Source organism: Ruditapes philippinarum, unplaced genomic scaffold (assembly GCF_026571515.1).
Source record: "Ruditapes philippinarum isolate M1 unplaced genomic scaffold, ASM2657151v2 ctg5035_1_1_1_1, whole genome shotgun sequence".
Lineage (NCBI taxonomy): Eukaryota > Metazoa > Mollusca > Bivalvia > Venerida > Veneridae > Ruditapes > Ruditapes philippinarum.
Window position 1 is genome coordinate 67,394 of NW_026864468.1, and position 12,878 is coordinate 80,271.

The 12,878-nt window shown below is 32.0% G+C and overlaps 1 protein-coding gene across 3 annotated transcripts in view; it reads right to left on the minus strand.

The window, feature by feature from the left end:
- LOC132725713 (uncharacterized) overlaps nt 1-12,878 on the minus strand; it is a 67,350-nt gene that overhangs the window by 14,968 nt on the left and 39,504 nt on the right. The window contains exon 1 of one of the 3 annotated variants that reach the window (XM_060710897.1): nt 113-225. The exons of the other annotated variants lie outside the window; for them this stretch is intronic. The gene's annotated coding sequence lies outside the window, so the exon portion shown is untranslated. Of the gene's footprint in view, nt 1-112; nt 226-12,878 lie in introns of those variants that run through there. 3 annotated transcript variants of the gene reach the window in all.

Consider the following 12,878-nt stretch of genomic DNA (forward strand, 5'->3'; position numbering starts at 1 on the left):
ATAAACAGATAAATAAAACTGATAAACAATGTTTCCTTTTTCAGGTCTATGAATTTATGTTTTGTCAAGGCTCAAATTAAAATTATGATAAACCCACTCTGTAGCTACTTACTTTACAAAACCTGTATACAATATACGAGTATTTAAAGGTATTAAAAATAATAACTATTCAATGTTTTGGCCTCATCCGCAGTCGCAACATTTCGGCCCTTTCCGTCAGTCTTTGGTTAAGGAAAATAGCCGATGTCAACCCGATTGACTTACCCGGATTGTTGACTAATATACGCAACGGAGTTAATTTGGCGCAACCCAGTAAGATCTACTGTAATATCCTTTTATTTATTTATTTATTTATTTATTTATTTATTTATTTATTTATTCATTCATTCATTCATTCATTCATTCATTTATTTATTTATTTATTTATTAAAATTCATTTATTTATTTATTTATTTATTTATTTATTTATTTATTTATCGCTCTACTGTACTGAGTAGTCATAAAATTATTTATGCAATCTCGTAGACTTGTAATTTAGCTGTGTGGTAAAGTTATGAAAAGAGCACAGATTTATATGTATTTATATATTTTTCTTTCTATATATTTGCATTGTACATATTGTAAAAATTGAAAGGAATAAAATATGTTTAAACTAAACTAAACTAAGCACAGATGGGAAATATTCTGCACAAAATACAGTATAGAGGAGTAATGGGAAAATTTCTCTGATACTTTTAATTGAGATCTCTTACTGAAAAAAGATTCCATCTGGAAAAAACTCTTTCATTTGGGATCACCTTCCCTAGGTCAATCAAATTGATATGTCAAAAGAGACTGATCAAAATAGGAAGCCGGGCCTTTAAAAGATTTATAAAATCAGGATCATTTTCTTATTGTTAACAGTTATTTGACGTAAAACATTTAACTAGTGCAGAGAAGTGGTTTTTAGAGACTTATCAACAGTATCTTGAAGACATCCTAAATTTAAGAAACACTGATCGATGCCCAAAATGGTATCAAACCCAACACTAAAATGCTGAACTCCTTTATTAAACAGTCAAAACAAGAAACATCTGCTGTCCCCACATCAAAGTATGAAAATGAATTTCACCATGATGATGACTCAAAGGCTACAGCTTTAAATAAACATTTCAGTCAGTATTTAGCCCCAAATCTCCCCTGTCACCTTAGCATGGTCAATCCGTCCATTCTTTGTCAGATATCCAAATAGGAGCAAAGGGGATTGAGAAACGTCTTAATGACCTAACCTCTCATAAAGCCTTTGGTCTGGATGAAATAAAACCAATCATTCTCAACACATTTCTTTAAATGCTCTCTCCAATTCTAGAGGTTATTTTCCAATAGCTATCTCGATTTATTCTTTTTACCATCCCAATGGAAATCTGCATTTGTAGCCCCAATTTTCAAAAGAGGCGAAAGGTCAATACTTGCAAATTATAGGTCAATTTCCTTAACATGTGTTTTGTGTAAGGTTATGGACTACAAAGTTTCCTCTTTCATTATCAAATATTTTACCAACCATATCATCCTTTACCACCTCCACCATGGTTTCAGGGAAAAATGTCATGTGTTACGTATATGTTGGTAAAGGGCCTAGTCACCTCAGTCTATGAAAAAAGCAAGATTCTTTAAATTTCATTAAGGCTTTTGATAAGGTCAGTCATGAAAAAGTACTGCTAAAATACATGAAAATGGAATCAGCGGTCAAACTTTAAGATGGGTCAAAAGTTTTGTAGATAATAGACTGCAGTCAGTTGTGATTAAATGCAGCAGCTCAAACCCAATACCAATATCCTCAGGCGTCCCCAAGGCTAAGTTCTAGGACCCCTCTTGATTCGCACTTATAAAATGACCTCCCACAAAACATAAAATTCAAGATCTGCTTGTTTGTAGACGATACTGCAGAATACATTGCTATGACATCTGCAAACCAATCAGTCGCCCTCCAAAATAATCTAAATCTGTAAGAAAAGGGAAAGTTGGAGTGTTATATAGAATTTAAACTCTCCAAGTGTCAAGTTATCCATGTCACCAAAAAAAGGAACATCCTATCCCGACACAATACTACCTTCATGGATTGAAGTCCAATTAGAATCTGTTGCTTCAGCGAAATACCTATGAGTGGATAAGTCAGAAAATCTTACAAAGGATGCCCACAGAAATAGGACATCCAAGAAATCAAACCAAAACCTTATAGGGTTCCTTAGCAGAAACATAAAGGTCTAAATCCCCATCCATTTAGTACGTTGTATACCAAACCTCAGTCAGACCCCAGTTTGAATATGGTTCGAAGTATGGTCTCCACACACCAAAATACAAATAGATCATATTGAAAATGTCCAAAGAAGAGCAGCCCGATGGATCAAGATAGATAATTGTCAGATCACATGCTTCACTCCCTTAAGCTTCAAAAACCTGGAAATCAGGGGTGTAAATGCTAGATTTTTCTTTTTTTATACAATAATCACCATGCTCTGGTTGCTATCCCGATCGAAGAATATGTGACACCCCTCTCCCGAACACCACACAATGGTCATCCCCTGTGTATTAGGTTATTCACAGGAACTTCAGACACTTATAAATTCTCCTTTTTTCCTAGGACTGTATACCATTGGAACGTACCACCTGCAGTTGCTGAACTCCCTTCTCCCAGAGCAGTTCAGTGCAGCCATAGCTAGCATTGAACTTGTCACACACGTTTTCCAAACCCGCCCCCGCTACCTGCTACCCAGGGTTCTGTGAATAAGGTCAAGGACAATGTTGCTAAAATAGAAATTTTGATTCCGCTCAATAACTTGAGTTTGCCTCGGCCTATTGACGCTAAGCTTGGTGTATCCATAGCTTATGTCAAGAGGCAGCTTGGGATTGCTAACCAGATGACTGTGATCAAGGTCAATGTCACTGTTGCCAAAATAGAAATTCAGTCTCGCAAAATCACTTGAGTTTGCTTAGACCTATTGACATCAAATTTAGTATGTGGGTAGCTGAAGTCAAATTGTAACGTTGGATTGCTACATAGGTGCCTGTGAAAAAGGTTAAGGTCACTGTTAAAAAATCAGTTTTCACGTAATAACTTGAATTTTTGAATTTGCTTTGACCAATTGACCTATTGACACAAAACTTGCTGTGTGGGTAGCTTATATTAAGAAAGAGCTTGAGATGTCTACTAAGATATTTGAGATTAAGGTCAAGTTTACTTGCTTACAATAGAATTTTTTGCTTCTTCTCAATTACTTCAGTACACTTTGACCTAATGATACTTAACTAAGCATGTATGTAGCTTACATTACAATACAGCATGGCATTGCTACTCATGTATCTGGCATATTTTTATTTTGAACTATTGAAACCAACTTTCTGTGTTAGTACAAATATCAGCATCATTCTTTCTTCACTGTCATATTTCATTCCTAATTCCTGTCACATTAATACTTGGTCCTTGAAAACCTGGCCCCGTGTTCACTAAGAAAAAATTAGGATAAGGATTCAGAAATCCTGATTTTATTTTCATTGTTTTATGCTACTAAAATTAATCGTGTTTTGCTAGAATTAAATGGTAAATATTCAAAAAGTAAAAAATAAAAAAAATATTGCTGATTTGCAAACAAACCAAATTATTTTGGTAAAAAAATCAACAAATAACAAAACAAATACAAAAATATTCGGATCAAAATAAGGATCAATTATACGACCAGGATCAATATTCGGATCAACTGTAAAATGCCCATATCATGCAAAAATAACGATAACGGAAAGAGTTTCTAAAAAAGCTTTCAAGCTTACTACTCAATCCGTACTATTTATTATTTGTCAATTATCATGTAAATGTAATACTTATAAATAGAATATTATTTAAACTAAAAATAACGATAAATTTATTCTAAAGTTTCATAATCTTGCTATTGCAAGTTCAGTTTTATCAAATTAATAAAAGATATTTAATCTATGAGGATAAACAATAAAGAATATTAGAGTTTTTAAATTTCATCCTGAGCTTGATCCTGATCCTTAAATCTTTGTGATCACGATGCCTTGTTTTTGTCGCATTGCGGCGCTTCTTGTTTCTTCTTAGGTCAATTTCTCAAAAACTGTCAAAGTTAAATCGCTTCAAACGTGTATGTAATACTTGTTCAGATTTTAAACTGGAATGCACTTCAAAGGACAGATAACTTTATGATTTGTTTTTCCTCAAGTATGTCCCTTTTGAATTTCTTGGTTAACATTTTTCTCAAAAAGTATCAAAGATATTCACTTTAAACTTGGGATACTTGTTAACTATCAAAATTGAAATGAAGAAATGCAATTCTAAGGGGCTTACTATCCTTTAAACCGTTTCTGCTTAATTATCTGCCCTTTTTAACCCCCCAGCCGCAGATGGTAAAAGGGGCAGATTGTCCCCTGTTTTTTAGTTTTCATGGATGGTACGAAAAGATTTGCGTACGAATTTGTTTCTGCTATTCTCTCGACAATACAAAGAAGTCTGATTTGTTTAAACATTCTTTTTTGTGGTTTAACTCAAATAATGAATATAACATGTTAACAATACATTTACAATAATTAGAAGCATGACTGAAAAAGGATTATAGAGCCGAAAGCTATAAAGCTTCTATATGTATTTGTACAAAGTTGTTAAATTATGAAAGTGTTTGTTATATTGTTTGAAACAATGAAGTTAATTTTTAACAGGGATTTGGAATTAAAAAGAACAACTCAAATGAGACTTTAAGCCACGAATCAAATCGTAGTGAAACTAGCAGTTGTTCAAAAGATTATAGTTTAAAAAAGATAATCAAGATAAATGCTTATATAGAATGAGATACATTGTAGGTCAAAATGGCAATTTATTTTTTTATGTTTTGGTGAAATTTAGCTCATGGAAATCGGTTTCTTTCCGAACTGTTCGGAAGTTTTTTTTAAAGGCATTCACTTCAAACATGAAGTAGTTGTGCAAGTAAGTGAACTTAGCATTTTTACAGTATTATACCCTCTTTCTGTTATACCCTCTCTCTATGTTGCTTTTGTTAAACTATCCTTTACTAAGAAAAGTTGAGTGCATCGCGAAAAGGTCTACTCTTGAATCTTATGGAAAAAAAATAGTTTCAATTTTGAGGTTTTGAAGGATTTTATGGTGGGAAAATTGACATTTTCTAAGGGCAACGTACGGAGATGTTTTTGCATAATGAGCTTAATGAATGTTTATCATGCGCAATTCTTAGGGATGTTTATATCATGCATTATTTATATGTATGTTCAATAATGACTTTTTTGAAAATACCAGAATTTTAACCTTTCTATATGACTTTTTGAAATAAAAATAGCTTAATCTGCGTTTATTCATTTATTAATCAAATTAAAAGTAATTTAGCATTTTAATGAATATTAGAATGGAAGCTTTAATTGGTCAAAATTTCTCAAAGCTTTTCTTGACATTAATTTTCTACCATCGCATGCAAACTATGAATTTCGGCAAATCACGAGTTTTCCAGTTCACAGCTATCTTCAACACATGGTTGCTAATCTAATTTAAATCATTTCCCCTTGTCTATAATGCAAAATAAAACGCTCTATTAAATGAAGATATTATTTCTCTTTAAAGTACATCTTTTTCGAGAAAGATTCATTATTTGACTTACATACTAAATAGTGGACATCCCTTATGCTGACAGTTAATGTGTCTTCGTCAAATTTTCGTGGGCGTTACAGAGATTAGAACACGATTTCAAAATTTAAGACTTATAAGCAAATAACATTGCTTTTGGAATTACAGAAAAAAGTCTTCAGTAAGCATTAATACAAATATTTGTTTATTTCAATTTTGCACTTGCTTACGCCCGTTGCGCCAAAAATCTCCATTAACTATATTAATCATGGCAATCGGAACAATTCGGCTATTATTAATATATGGTATATCCGAAGACTGACGGAAAGGGCCGAAAAGTTGCGATTGGTGAAACTGTTTTAAAAAAGCAAAGGGGATCAACTTGTGTTAGGGTTTTTGGTTTTTTGCAATATGACACCAAGTTACCTCCCTTAACAGTAAATGTGTCGTGCATTATAAATACATGTAAAAAGAAATGAATGAAATTTTTCCCCTGAAAGTATTATTTAAACTGTTCATGTTGGTCAGGTTGTCAGGTATTAACCAGAGAACATATAATAATTTATATATAGTGGTCTCTGGTAGATAAAAAAACTACACATTGGATAAACTTAATTCAATTTTGCATGTTTAAAGTGGATTGGGTCTACAAACTGGTCAACATTCTCCTTGAAATTTTTTAATGTGCTCCCCGAAGGGAGAGCATATTATAAGCCACCTTGTCCCTCTGTACTTTGTCTGTGCGTTGTCTTGTCCGGTGCATAACTTGAAAAACCCTTTGAAGAGTAATTTGTTTAAACTTTCAATACAGGGTAAGAGGGCCCATTGAGGGGGAGTGCCAGTTCAAATAATCATAACTCTATTTTGCCCCGGTTTTGAATTAGCTTCTCCCCTTTTAGAAAAAATGTTGTCCGGGAAGTTAACTCTAAAACTATAAAATTAACATGAAAAACTTTGTAGCGGAAATAGATCTCAATGGGTAATGCCAGTGCTAAGAACAAATAATTTTTTTTTTGCCTAATTTTTGGTGTTATTGCCCTTTTTGTTTTTTAAAACACTTTGAACTTTGGGTTCGGAAAAACATAAACTCTAAAAAACTTATAAGAGATATCATCAATGAAACATTGTTGGTAGAAGTAATGTCAATTGAGTTAGAATGCCAAGTGCGAAAGAACAATAACTTCTGTTTAAGCCTCATTTTTTTAAAATTATCTCCCCTTTAAGAAAAGATCTTTTCCAAGGGCATACTGTAAAAACCTATAAGAGATTCAACATGCAATCTTTGTTATAATAGATTTCCCATTGAGGTAAAAGGTCAGCACAAAAAAAAAACCATAAACTCTGTTTTTTGCCCAATTTTGAAATTATCTACCCTTTTTTAAAAAATCTTGTCAGGGAAAATAACTCTAAAACTACAAGAGATTTCAACAGAAACTTTGTAGGTAGATAGATCTCAATGGGGTAGATGTGCAGTGCACAAGAAACTTTGAACTCTGCCAAATTTTGTAGTTATTGGGGCCCTTTGTTTCATTTTTTACTTTTTGAACTTTGTCCGGGATCATAACTCGAAAACCATAAGAGGTATTCAAACAAGAAACCTTTTGTAGTGTTGATAGATTGCCAATTAATTAAAAGTGCAGCTGCAATAAAAACAGTAAACTGCCTTTGTCTTATTTTTGAAAATTTTTGCACTTTGAACTTTTCCAGGGACATAACTCTGTAACTACAAGAGGTGTACTTTCCTGTGTCCAAAACCTATTTCGGGGAGCATCAACCCGGGCTCAAAACCGGGGGCTTCTTGTTTAGGATATTTGTCAAAAACAAAAGAAATGAACATTTAGATATTACTTATATTAATATTGCCGAAATCTACAGATTATGCAAATTTAAGTCTGCCCGGCTTAAAATTTAAAACGACTGTTGCAGTGTGTAGAAGTTCATGACTTGATGTCATATATTTTAATAAAAAAAAGCATTCTAATCTTTAATTTACTGAGAAAAAAAAATAGATCCTAGCAATTAAAATCGAGAAACACTTGTATTTCTTTCATTACATTATTGATCTCGGGAAGAATTTATTCTTTTTTTTTCAAATTCAAACAAATTTAAAGTAAACCCTGCATTCAATTAGCCTGAGATACCTTTTTAAATAAGCCTAATCCTTGTTCTTTTTAAAATTTTGCAACTTACCCTTTTATGATATATATTATTAATGGTCAACAACAGTTCTTGTTGTGTTTTAGTCATCTCGCTTTTTTGATGTTTAACACTTGATATATTTCCTTTTTAAATTTCATATATTCTTTATTATAAAAAAAAGTATTTATCTAAATCATGTATGGTTTTTTTATGTTTACGTGGTGGCTGGTTTGGTGTTTTATAGTTTAACCCTCTGAATCACGGGCAGTCTGTCATTTTGAATTCAAACCAAGATCTCAACAGTTTCAAAATCCCACCTCTTAGTTCCCCTGGGCAAGCGTCATAGCTTTTTTACCAGTACTTAATTGTATACTTAATTTTTTCTTCTCTTTGGGCAAGGAAAACTGAATTTTCCCCTACATGCCAGGAGCAGGAACAGTGCGATAATGACCGTAGGAAAGGAATTTTTTATGATCAATTTACAGCGAAAGTGTCTTTGCACCTCCGGAAATCGAACCTGCTTCGTCCGATCCACAGGTACAAACGCTTTTACGCCTTTTTGAGCTTTAACCGCGCGGTTTGCTTGTAACTCCGATCTTATTCTTTATAGACCTGAGAAATTTCGATTCAATTTTCAATATATTTATTGCATAACACATAGTAATAATTAAACATAGTTACAGCAAATAATTTAAATACAGAAAATACAATGAAACACATGGATTTCATTAAACATTGTTATTTAACATTTCACTTTTTTCTGTAAAACATTTCACCTCTACAATGTGAACTTGAATAAAATAATTCTTGTTTTACTTAAATCTAACAGTGTTGCTTTGATTTAATGACTTCCTTCGTTGCTTTTCGTAAAAACATTGCAGCTAGATAAAATATTGCTGCGGGCAGCTTGGGCAGAAAATAATTTTGTCATGGATTTACACTACCAATATGAAACCGGGAAAGTCCTTAACAGCACCTGAAAATAGAGGAAGTCATGTTTAATTATAGTAACGATTCTGAAATTGAAATTCTCCAATCCGAAGTTTTGACGGCGAAAAGGGCCGAGAATTTATACGAAGGGGAGTGAGAAAAATATACTTTAGCACCCCCTTGTTATATTGGTGTCCCTATTTCTTGTTTTGGGGAATTTTCGGGCCATAAAAAACTCATATTCTATTGTCTGTCCATGTTTTGCCTTTTTTGAAAAAAAACACATGGAACTTAATCATCAAATTCCCAATTGTGGTAATTTGGAAATATTCATCCAAAATTTTACCCTTTACTAGTTTGGGCTTTTAACTTAAATCCAAATTTATTGTTTTTTTTTTGTCCCAAATATTTGGGGGTTTATTTTTTTTAAAATTGTTTATTATTAAATTACCAAATATTTCATTATTTGAAAAATTAACACCGCATTTGTTTTAAAAGCGGTGCTAGAAATATTTTAAATGACGATTGCTTTGTTTTTATCTACGTAAAGTAAACAAAAACAAACAATAAAACGTAAAAAGTAAGAGGATAATATAAATGAACTCTCTCAAACCGAACCAGGAGGACCCAACACCCACAATTAGAATACCTTTGACTGATATAAGAAATCCCACTGCTATAGGCAACTTTGCTCTAAGATCAACGATTCTAAAATGTTTGCATTTGTTTGAAGAAGACCACGATACCAAACGAACGCTTAGTACCACAAAAAGGATACTCCAATCAAATTAAAACTGATAAAGTCCTGAGAAATAAATCAGTAAACTGTCCGCCAAAATCCAGAAACTGCGGAGATCACGGGATACACAAAAGAATTAATCCCTTTTCGTTTTTCAAAAAGTCCAGGAATAAATCACTAAACCCAATATTTGAGCAATTGAATGCTAAAATGAATGAAATAGCCCTTTCGAGAACTCAATCACCCTTTTCCACAATAAGCAATGTCTAATTTTACTCCCTAGATAAACCCATTTAAAACTAATGTTTCCGAAAAGGCGAATGCTAAAACTAAACAAACGTTAATGGTTTGGTCATTAATTTCTTTTAAGAGACAGTGGACTGGTTTTTAAAATGTCTTTCAAAGTTTTAGTTACTTTAGTATACTTTTTGTCGTTTCTAACTTAGCTGCTGGCGTTTCATTTTTTCTACCAGTCGTTGATTTATTTTTTTTGGACTGTAAACCTTCCTTTTTTTATCAGCGATAAATTTTCTCTGAAAAATTTCTTTTTTATCGGTTTTTTTTCAACACTCGATATCTTTTTAATAAAAATTGTAGGATATTCTTAAACACTTTTTCACCATTGTTATCCCTAACTAATCATCTTCTCTGTCATTATTTATTATGTCCACTTCAGTTCTTTCTTCATCGTTATTTTTAGAATATATGCAATATTATCATATGTTTTCTGCAATAAACCCCGTTTCTGATACTTCCAGTATGTTTCAAATTTAAGGAATGTATCACATTTGTCTCTGTCCTGGGGTATCGATAAGATAATCTTTTCCATCTGTAAATCGTTTCTAATTGGAATGAGTGCTAGTGGTTTTGGCATTGAAACCACTTTCTGAAATTTGCTAATGATCAAGTGGTCCAGGCAGGAAAGAGCTTTTCGGTTGATAAAACAAACAATACACAAGATTTAAATGTATTGCTAGTGATACCTCCAGTATAAAAATGTTCTTGTAAGTCCGAATATGACCGACAACCACGACAGAAGAATATGGATAGCCAAGTGAAGCGAAACCAACGGCGCGTGTTTAATATGTGTTATGCTCATAATTTGATGACGGCCTTTGAATACTCTCCCTGCAACTGTTACACAACTAACGTGTGACAGTGATGTCCCAATCGCTTTATACATGAAACAGAAAAAATAAATGAATTAATGAAAATAATAATAGTAATTAAATCGAAGACAAATCTAAATCAAGAATTTTGTAAAGAACATTGCTGTGAGAACCCATTAATTAAATCACTTTTCAAGTCTATTTCTTTAGCTCTTGCGACCTATTTATGCTTCAGACTGGAACCATTTATAAAAAGAGGACCACCTAATGATCATTCATGTGAAGTCAGGAGATATTTTTTAAAGAAAATATGGACAACGACTTACAATGGAGGACATCCTAAAAGCTAACATCTGAGCACTTTTTGTTCAGGTGAGCTAGAAATGAGGAAGAACTGGAGATATATTTGTAATTGTAATATTATTGGTCACTATATGTTTCATTAAAAGGAAAAAAATAGACGTTTACATGCTGTGAATTCAAACATATATTATATATTGTATGTTCAATAAAAACAAACGATTTTCTTAGCTTTCGATCTTTAGTCTTCTTTAGAAAAAAATGACGTTTATAAAAAATAACAAATGTCGCTTTAACTAAACGTTCAAGTTAAATGGAACGTGATATTGAGCGAAAATTAATATAAAGCTTTGTTAAATAAAAACATGTTAGAGTTAAATACATGTACTAGACTAAGTACATACATTACTACATTAGTACAGCATATATACAATATTTTATACATTGAATATGGATCAACAAATGTGATGCAAATATTTCTTATGATTAGTTATACAAAAATAATTGCACGTAAGTTATAAAACATTTATTACACGTATATTAAAACATAGTAATAGAATTAAGTACCTGATGTGATTCCAATGGTGATGTAAAGGACGTGTATACTGGTAGCAAAAAACGATGAAATAAAACCCCAATTGGTACAAGAACCTAGCTATCAGTGGTAACACCATGCAAGGGGCCGAGTGTTGAGATAAGTGCTCCACTAAAACACACCTGTGAGATAAAAATAATATTTCAACTTTAATGTCACGTTATTGGCCCTGTGAGATATAAAACGATATTTCACTTTAATGTCACTTATTGGCCCTGTGAGATATAAAATGATATTTCACTTTAATGTCACTTTTTGGCCCTGTGAGATATAAATGGTATTTCACTTTAATGTCACTTTTTGGCCCTGTGAGATATAAAATAATATTTCACTTTAATGTCACTTTTTGGCCCTGTGAGATATAAAATAATATTTCACTTTAATATCACTTATTGGCCCTGTGATATATGAAATAATATTTCAAATAATATTTCACTTTAATGTCACTTATTGGCCCTGTGAGATATAAAATAATATCTCCCTTTAATGTCGCTTATTGGCCCTGTGAGATATAAAACAATATTTCACTTTAATGTCACTTATTGGCCCTGTGAGAATAAAATAATATTTCACTTTAATGTCATTTATTGGCATGTCATCAAGAATAAATGTCATTAACCATTCAGAAAATAAACAAAGACATGAATGATCAAAGCAAATAATGATTTCACATATCTTTATCGCAATACAATTGTCATTTTATCAAATTAAATAAAAATAGATCATATTAGAATTTCCTACTTAAATTACGAGTAAAAATGTTGTGAACTTTGCCATTTTAATCATTTTAAAAATAATACTGCTTTACTTATTAAGCACATACCAATAAAAAACTTACAAGAAAAAAAACATAGTTAGAAATGATATTCAGATTCAACTGCAATATCTGAGCAAAGTTTACATAAATGTTAATTAGAGATTAATATTCAAAATATGATGAAAACAAACTCATTATTTATGTTCGTTGACGGCTCTTTAAGCTCAAAGTAAGACTAAGTGGGGGTTCTTTTTGGGGGTTTTTTGTGTGTCTTTTTTCTGTTTTTTTTTTTTTTTTTTTTTTTTTTTTTTTTTTTTTTTTTTTTTTTTTTGTTCTGTGACATTTTCCATAGTTTTCAATAGTACATTGGCTGTAAAGGTTAACCATCTTATCAGCTTTTGCTTGTATAGAGTGACTTAGTATTTTGCATGGAAAACAAACAAAATACTACTTTGGTTTTAAATTCTAATTGCTTCCCTATGTCAAGTTATTTCACATTTTAAACTCTATTGTCCTTACATAACTCTGAGTCCTCACATTTTAGACCTTTTTACAACTAAGAAAAAATCGATCGGAAGTAGTATTTTCTCGCGCATGCGCAATCTGCATAGAAATGTAGTAGGAGTTCATAGACAATTCCGAGTTAGTTTTAGATAAAAGAAGAAAAATATATGAAATAGCTTTTAAAA